This window comes from Bombus flavifrons, chromosome 6 (genome assembly GCF_040668555.2).
Source record: "Bombus flavifrons isolate JBK064 chromosome 6, iyBomFlav1_principal, whole genome shotgun sequence".
NCBI classification, from domain to species: Eukaryota; Metazoa; Arthropoda; class Insecta; order Hymenoptera; family Apidae; genus Bombus; species Bombus flavifrons.
In genome coordinates this window covers 9,243,554-9,253,760 of record NC_138447.1, presented here as the reverse complement: position 1 = coordinate 9,253,760, position 10,207 = coordinate 9,243,554, and positions in this window count along the sequence as shown.

Genomic DNA, 10,207 nt, shown 5'->3' with positions numbered 1-10,207 from the left:
TACGTGAAGCGATGATCTAACCACTTCCAGAGATTCTATTTCAAAGCTTGTTGATACATGTAGAATTTTCTCGGAAATACATACTAATCGCACATCATTTGCTATTTTGTAAATTTAAATGAAAAAATCTATTGATTCATCTGTGATTTTGAATGAAATAAAATGATTAAAATACACAACTGTTATATAAAATATTTGAGAAAACCAGTTAATTCAACGTATCTACCTACGAGACTACGTTTGGTGATTATGGTACTTCACTTTCGGTATTTCACGGCTGCCGATAACAAAGCATTGCCGATTTCAATTATTTTGTGTCGTGTGTCTTGTTATGTTTGTCAAACGAGAGCTGTTTTCCTTATTATTTTGAAAGATCTCGCTGTTTTTCGATGTAAGTGCATCGTACTTTACCTCAATAATTATTTTGCGAGTTCATATCCGCTATCAAAGTAGTTAAAAATTCGTCCTTTTCCAAAATCTAACTTTGGTAGTACGTTAAGGGAAATCTATGGAACGCAAAATGGGAAAATGAGACCTCTCTCTCGAGTATTTAGGATGGATGCCGCACTTTTAGCCGGCAGAGACGCTGCGCTGTATCAGTGGAAGCTAAACTTAAACGACTTAAATGATGTTTTTGATATTCGGAATGGTAAGAGGTATTTTAAAATAGACACCGTGCCATCTCAAGGAAAAGCATGTATTTTTTTAATGAGAAATCTAATAGCACTCTCATAATACTATAATACTAGCAGTTTTATCTTATCGGTGTTTACTTCTAACTTGTTTTCTACAGTAGTTACGTAGCACGTTTATCTTCTCTAGCATATCTATTCAATTATTCGCTATTATTATATTACCATGTCGTTTGCGAATAAGAGTAGTTCCATTTCTTCTCCCATTTTTGCATGTCTCTTATTTTCCAAATATTTTATGGTATCGAAGGTCGTTCACGAAAAGGGAATTGGTCAGACTATCTCTAGTAATATCTTTTTTATTATTTTTATGTTCTCTGCGTATTTGTTACTGTTAGCTTTTATTCGAATATTTGCGTTTTGATACAGTTCGATTGCTACTCTTATAATTTGCGTGCTTATCCTTGCCATGTATAGTTTCCTCCAGAGAATCGAATGCCAAATTGAAATTAAAGTCGACCAAGACTATATATATCTTTCCCTTTTTACTCAATCTGTTTACTGTTATCGATATGAATATTTTTGTAATAGCGTTAGCCAGAGTTATTCTTCTGTAGTTGCTTGCCTCTTTTGTATAGCATCATCGTATTAATTCCCACCAGCCTGACGGGGTTCTGCCATTTCGCATTGTAAGGTTCGTGAGGTTTAACAGGTGTTTCTTCATTTTGTGGGACAGGAATCTGAAGAACTCGTTGGTAATGCCGTCTGGACCAGCAGTTTTATTTGTTTTTCTTTTCTCAGAGTATCGTTCAGTTCATCGTACTGGATTCCTCGGTCGAAAGGTGTTTTGCAAGGGTGTTTTGCATCCACCAAGTGGTGAGGTTGACTCGTATTTACCTTATATATTCCTTTGTAGTGTCTTTCCCATTCTCTTATGTCTATCTCACATTTTGCGTATGTTTCTGTGTTTATTTTCTTTACTAGCTTCCGGAAATTTCTACAGTTCTTTATGGTGTTCGTTTTTGGTCTGCTTCACGGTGGTTCGGTAATAGTTTCTTGCTTCTAATTAATTTTTCCTTTCTCGGGTTTCTTTCTTTTTCCTCAATGCTTTTGCTGCTTCTTTCAAGCTTGTTCTGACTTTGCAGTATTCTTCGTTGTACCATGGCTTGCTCTTTGGGAGTTTCGGTCTGCTTGCTTTCCATAGTGTTATCGTTCCTAATATATTTGCTGCTCTTGTTAATCTTGTTATCAGTTGTGTATGCAGGTAAATAATTGATGGTTAGGGTTCTGTTCCTACTTCCGTTTCCATATCTTTATCTTGTAGGACTTCGGCGTATCCGTCGAATTAATTTGTTTAATTAAGATTAATTTGTTTTCTATTCTACCCTCCTTTACCTCTTCAGCTTTCAGTTTGCTTATGTTTCTTAGGCTTATTTTTACCGATAGGTGGTCTGGTGTCCCTGTTTCTATGATTTTTCAGGTCCTCAAGCTCTCGTAGGTTATTTATATCCATCCATATCATATCAATTGCACTGCATTCTTTTGCCTACCTCCTTCTGCGTCCGGTTTGCTTCTACCATTTAATACCAACATTCCTGATTTTTCCATGGCTTCGCATAGTATTTTCTCTGCCCTGTTTATTTTTATATCCCTTGTTTGTCTGTAGTGAGTAAATTCTGTTGCTTCTGTAATGGCTTCCTTTAATTGGTTACTGTCCCCTATTCTTGAGGTATAGACCTCTCCTATTATCGGTAATGACATTTTTTTCCTCGATATCGATAATCATTTCAACCAGAATTCTTATTATCTGTTCGTTTCCCCAACTGTATAGGTATAACATACTATGTACTCTTCTTTATTTAACTTGACTTTGATACATAGACATAAATCAATTATTGATATCATTTCTAGTAATTCTATTAAACCTTTTCTGTACACAACGCCGCTGGCTCTTTCTATCGACTTCATTCTGTTTACCTTGCTTAGCATGTAACTGTAGTCTTTCAGAAATGCTAACTTATTGTATCTCTCGCTCTAAATATTTCACATATCTCACTCGAACTATTCACATTCCCCATACCATGTATGTTCCAAAAGATTATACCGCCTTGTGTTCTTTCTTTGTTTCTGTTTTTATCGTCGATCTTCCTTTCTGCGAAACAACTGCTCATTCACCGGTCCTTCGTTTACTTTCCATATCAGTAACTCGTTGTCGACGTAAATTTTCCGATAGCCTATTTTCACAATCTTTCCTAGCTCTTTTTATATCTCGATACATATTTTCCTATTTCTCTTTGCACTTCCCTCTATGAGTTTGTCGTGTTGTCACCAATGTAAATATTCTCGCCTTTCAACGTTTTCCTGTTCTCCTTTATTCTTTGCTTGGATTCCCAGTCTACCAATTTGATTCTTATCATTTTATCGTTGTTGTCTGTTCTTATTTCTTGCGTATATTCTATTTTTGCGTCAACTTCTAGTTTTTCCCTTAGAAAGTGTCTCGCTTGTTCTGTTATTGCCTTATATTATCCTTTTTTCTTTTCTTCTTTCGCCTTTCTCTATATCTTCCAGCAGCTTGATTCTTTTTTTCAGGCTTTTCTTTCCTTCAGGTCACTTTAACTCTTTCCCTTTCACTACTTTTTTAATTTTTGCCATTTCCTTAAGTGAACTAATTACCTCTGTGCATTCTTTTCTTGTTTCCTCGGCCATCGAGTCCATTTTATCTAGAAATTTATTTAGGATGTGTCTCATGTTTTGCTCTGTCGCTTATTCTATACTCAGTGTTGTTTCGTCGGTGAAGTTAGAGTCGTCTGTTTATCGTTTATCGATGCCAATTTACTTACTGCGAGAATTTTCGTTCGTCTTCATCGAGTGGGGGTCCTCTCATCTCGCATCTCTGATATTTTTCTATATTTTTCATTCTTTTGTTTATTTACTTCGGAAAAAGATTTCTATTCCAAAATTTAAACACGGGTACAATTTTCCATGAAGTACGGCATCTCTTCCATAGCTTTGAAATTCGTTGGAGTTAAAACTGCGCGGCTAAAGTAGGAAACGGTGGGTTAAGTAGAATGGTCCTCTTTCCACAGACAGGTAGTACGTATCGACGCTTAGTCAGACCGCAAAGTCGGTCAGTGGTCAGACATGCGAGCGACGCGACGTTGATAACACAGAGCTCTGTGCTCCTTTTGCTGGTTCGAGTCGAATAGATACAGCAAGAATTTAACATCTTATGGAACATCGTGTTACATAAAAAATCAAAGTTCTTTATAAAACAAAGTGATTAAAATAAACGAATATCCCGTTATACAATTTATTCTTATACCTAGTATCAACTGTTAATAAACAATCAATATTTCAATAATAATTAAGTTACTGTTCTACTTCGACAAAATTATCCGAATATGAAGCTCCTACCTTTATATAAAGCATCTATCTTTGTTCACTTCCCAACTCCAAATCAATTTTGCAAAACATACATGGCCTGAGCTCTCCATAAATATCTAGGTATCAAAATACTATAAAATTTGATTACTTAAACCAGCAGTGACTAATAACTAATAACTGCTACAATATTAAATAATCTTCTAATGAACGAGGTTGTTTTGTCAGATTACATATGAAATCGCTTTATAAATACATATCTTTACACGTAGTAAAACAAAAAACAATAAGGCAAAATATCGCTGTATCGTATAACATATCAAGCCTGTAAATACGATCGCTGTATGGACACATTATACATTAAGTTGTCCCAAAAGTTTCTTTCGTTTTAGAAAGAAATAACAGATGCACAACATTTTCTGTTTTACATTATTTAATTGAATTATATATAATCCATTTTGTTCTATTACTACAAATATTTTGCATCTATTATTTCCTTATAAAACGAAAGAAACCTTTGGGACAACCTAATATTTCTCACGAATGTAACAAATTCCTGTATCCTCGACACACTATCATTTATCTATGATTTATATAATTGATTTATCAATTGTAAAATAAATACAAGCAACCTATTCAAAATGAGTACACGTATTCATCGAACTACCCTAAGAAAATGCTTTTATGCGATGCACGATTTCTTCGTCCAGAAAATATTATACATTAATTTATGCATCGATGCGTTTGCTGTTTCATCTAATCGGAACAGCACAGGTAAACTTGTCGTGGGGTGGATCGACTGGTCGTAAGGTGGTGGAATAGGTGCGAGAGGGAGGTAGAGGTAGCTCTGAACCAAGGGTGATTAACCCGGCGTCCCTGTTGCCACGGCGACGATCCCGTGACGTCACGGGACAAGCCGGGGTTTATGGGTGACCCACATTCCAAAAATAGCCATCGCCGACCTACCCCCTACCATCCTTCGCGCTGCTTTTACTGCCTCTTCCTCCTTCCCTAACCAGTGTCGCCTGCTGAACCACCGACCCCGTCTTTCTGTCCTCCACCCCGCCAGTCCAGTCTCACCGACTCAGCTCACCCTTTTCCTTCCGCTATTCCTGCCCGTATCCTGCCATTCTGCTCTCTTCCTTGTTTTTCTATTTACAGCAGAATTGCGATACTATACGTGTCGGCGAGAAAGAGGATTTAAAACACGGTTTTAATGGAGAGGATGTCGATAACGAAACCGTTCTTTTGAAATTATTAACATAATTTTTTGTATAAAATCAAATTAGAATATACACATTTTTTATGTAAAATGTTACCTATAATTTAAATATAAATATAAATGAGAAATATTCTGATCACTTTGTATTCGATTTTTATTTATTCATTTGATTCGTTTATTTCGTGGACGAGCCAAAAGCCTCTCAAACAAAAAGCCATAACATGTACAATGAAAACGAGCTGTAATCGTGTTCGATCACGAACCTGCTTCCGTATATCGTAATAGTAATAATAACGATACAATGACAACCATATAATTTCACGAATAATATACACGATATGTTGAAACTTCGTATTACATTAATCCTGTTCAGAGTATTGTACAGAGTCCTGTTCATATGTATACACTTCTGAATTACATTTAAATACGTCGATATCACGTGCGTAAGCTCTATTTTAACGCTATAACTCTTTTTGTTACTTATAGCGTTAGATGGATATTGTGATTAATCGAGTTTTAAAACCGCGATTCCGTATCTCTCGGAACGCTCGTAGCTTTCTATTACCGATAATCCTTCGGGATTCAAAACGAACGGCTGTAAAGGAAAATTTCGAACGCTTTTCAATCCGCGATACGACCGCAATGCGGTTAACCAATAAATTTCGATGAGTAAACATCGATACAAATATAATGATATGTAAGATGTAATGATGTATAATGAATGAATAGATCGCGTAAGTCAAATGACATCGTACGTGGATACAAATGCTCGACTATTTCTGACAAACGCATCAACCGATTCCCAAGTAGACAGACAGGACGCTCGAAACGAAACGAATTGCGTTATCTTTATCGCTTCGTTTCTTTTACCAAAGATTATACATACGATCTCCCCACTCTCGTACATCTTCGTTGCGAGCCGTTCTTACTTAGATATATCGAAATCTTCCTCGAAATAGTAATTTCTATAACGAGGACGCTATAATCCTAGAAAATACCTAAACTCTGCTTTCTAGTCGCGTATTCGTAAAACCATTCTTCCTTGCAATTTCCATGAAATATTCGTGGAATAATAGATAGAATCTGCTACCCTTTACGATCTCTGAACAAGCGTGTTCATATTTCTCTGTTTCCAATCTAAGCTCACGCGTTAATTTCTAAGAAGTTGCGATTTCTTTTCAATCAGTGTGATTAAAAATTACTTCGTTAATCTTTGTTACGACGATGATGAAATTAGAATCAACGGCCATACGAATGTCTTGGATTCACATTCAAGCAACAAGTCGAATAAAGAGAGATTAAAAAAGGAAAGACATCGCTATTTCTCAGAATCTTAACGCGATACATTTCCAGCCATCGTCATTACAAATTATTTCGTTAATCTTTATTATCCGGTAGTGATGAAATGGAAATCGGCGTCAACTCGAACTCTCTTTAACACGTTCGAAGGACGAATCAGAAAGAAATCAAAGAGAAAAAGACGTGTCACTGTTTCTCAAAATCTCACGCGATTCGTATTCAACCAACGGCGTTACAAATTGTTTCGCTAATATTTGTTAAGGTGATGGTGAAATTAAAATCGCCAACAATTCAGATTTTTTCAACGAATTGAAAGGACGAAAGGTAAAGAGGAATCGAAAGAGGAAAGATAGAAAGTGACTAGCAATAGCTCCATTCGATGGGGATAACAATATCATATCCCATTCCTTTTTTTCAATGAATCCAGCCATCAAGCAAAGGGGCAAGTATCCACGGGAAACGGACGAGGTGCCTTCGACCTCGCGACCCAGTTTTCGCTCCCGTGACGTCATACTCAACGTCATTGCCCGGGCAAAAGTAGGTCGGACGGACCCAGCCGGACCGCTTGAAGACACTTCCGAAAGTTTATTGAGAAATTCCCTGGTCAAGCTCGAACCTATTCACGCGTCCCTCGCTGCAGTGGTAACTTTCTTGCCGATATAATGACAAGATCTTGACGAGCAATCGAACGATAAGCAAATTAATTGCTAACCCCGACCCGACATTGCCCTACCTCGACAATTCTGATATTCGTACAAAAAACACAGTTAGGATTTTTTCTAAGTCAGAATACCATTAGAATTTCATGATCGTAAATGAGGAACAATCAGGTTCGTCGTTCTTCCTTTTTGCTTGGAAACTTCTGCAGCAATCGCAAACAGACACCGTGAAATGTAGTTATACGAATTTCTAGACAAACTGAGTACGAAAGAATGAAACGTTATTGCAAAGAAGATTAGGAATACTTGAAGCGATACGGGCAATCGTCGCGATTAAGAATACTTGAAGCGATCGTCGCAATTAATTTGTTACGTTCGATGGGAAAGGACGAAAAAAATAGCGCGACGTTCAACAGCTCACCGAATTGTCTGGGTGCATTCGTTTAGCCTAGAAAATAACAGGCGTGTCAAAGAGGCAGTTGACGACGAAGATGAGCATGAATCGAGCAAACGGTTTCTACTGTTCGCGGGGAACAAGGGAGAAAAGGTTTTCGAAAAAGACAAGAAATGCGTCGAAAGCATGAAAGCCGAACGGTTAGCAAATCTCATGAATGGCCGCGTAATGTGAATGAAGCTCCAGTGACCCAGTTTTGTTGACCGCCCCCTGGCGCCCTCGCTGCTACCATCCCTTCGGGCAACCCTCCCCGCGTCGATCCCCACCATTGCATCGCGTGGGCGTTACGTCAGGGACAGGTTATCGACTGCACCAGCGAGAATATTAATTCCCGACATCGATTGAAAATTCGGACGATAACACGCACACCAATCGCGACGTTCCCTGAAATAACCGGTTAACAGAGGACCACTCGAAATACTGCAAGAAACTGCTGCATATTTCAATCGGATCGTATACATACTTGATACGTATCACGTAGATAAGCCGTGTAGTTCGGTTGCTTGCATTTTCCAGAATTTTTAGAGGTAGACAGCAGAGTATCAACGATCACGGAAATATATTTTTAACTCCGCTTTGGGTCATATTCCACTGAATCGTATTTCTCTGCGGTCAGAAAATTTCTTCGGTTTAAGGAGAATACGAAAGAATCATCGACGATACACTACACCCCCCACTCAGAAATCCTAGGTCAGTTGTTGCATTTGTATCCAATGAAGGGAAAAACGAAATGAACTGTCGAAATTTTGCTTTTCTCTTTTTCTTTGTTCTATTCTTTCGTATTAATAAAATTGGTAATGTGTGCAATAATTTTATTAATAAAATAATAATAAAAATCGCGATATTCCTAAGATCAAGAAGATGGAATTGTAGCGAAACGTTAAAAAATCGCAGCACAGTTAATAATTAAGGAAATTACAGAATCGTTAAAGGAAATCGTTCAGCTGAAAATTATCAGAGTCAATCAAGATGTAGAGACTATTACTTTAAAAAAGATTTTAGCGGATGATATACATACGTATTATGGGTTGACGCGTAGATAGCAATTTTAACGTGTTAGCCAAGCTTCGAATCGCAATCAAGAGAAACATCGCGATAACTCATTCGGTGTTCGAGGCCGTGCTAATCATCAAAATTCATCGTCTTACGATGTATTGCATGTTTATTCCGACACGCATTCGAGAAACATTCATAGACTACGTTTTAAAATTCAGTCTCGAATTCAACCTAATTATAAAAAAAAAACCTACATTAAAATTTATAACAACGGGGAATAAGATTTTACAACCGCCCATACGATCGACGAAGAGCGAAAAGAAACACAAATAAAGATGAGCTTCGCTTTCTGTAGAAAGGAATCAACGATGACTAACGAAAGCACAACACGAGACAAGGGACCAATTAAAAATCGCATCGAGCCAATTCGCGAGTTAGAATCTGACCTAAAAAACAATCATGAGTGGAAGCTGCGAAAGGAAGGAGTCGCAGAATCCAGTTTTCGAAGGACGAAAACTTAGTCTACCGAGCTCTCGACATTTCGTCGGTGCCGGCGAAGCAGAAGGGGCGGGGAGGTGGGGTCAGGGCGAACGAATGACGTCAGGGGGCGACGCAGGGCGTCGAACCCTCGTTGGCAAGCGAGCGAAGGGGTGCATCGACCTGACACCCCCAGTGCCTGGCTGGCCATCTATCCGTCCTTTTCTTTCACACATTTAACTCTCAGCATCTCTGTTACAGCCGGAACAAGAAGAAAGGACAGAGCCTGCTGTAACGCAGGACATCAATTTCAGGATGAAATTATGGCATCTCTCAATGACGCATATTGCACATGTGTATTTTTTCAAATCAATCCGATATTACACGTTTGAAAAAATATTTGCCAAGAATTCATCGTTTTCACGGTTGATATAATATAATATATAATACAAGATTGAATTGATTTGAGAAGGACGAAATTTATGATGTTAAGAAGAAGGATAATATTTCTGTAGTAAGATAGACGAAAGAATCTCACAGCACGAAAAGCAAGCGTACAGTGCAGCAGGGGAGAAAAGTAGGTGAATGAGGTTGCCGGAGAAGAGTATCCACGGTGGTGGTGGTGGTGGTGGTGGTGGTGATGGTTCTGTCGCCGGCACCACCACCGTCGTCGCCGCCGCCGCCGTGGCTGCTTCTTCAACGAGATATTTTTGGAATTGTCGCATTAGGCATTCAGAACAAACATCAACTACGTATGAACTGTGCAGGTTTCTATACGCGTCTGCCGAAAAGAAATCTGCGCGATCGAACGACGACACTGGTCGATATGACCTTAATATTTATCCCGCGACGAGTCAGGAGGAGATAGTTACAAGGTAAGCGTATCGATTGGAAAATATTTAGGAAGGTCGGCGACGTCACTGACCTTCGACTCGAAGGACCTTTGTACGAAAATGGACATGCCTACGATAGTCATCGCTCTATTTTCTGCGAATCGAATCGATATCGAGCGAAAATATATCTTTCGTTTCGTCCGTCCTAAAGGAAATTTGCCGCAATAACCTTGATCAATTCTTTAGAGCTAGAG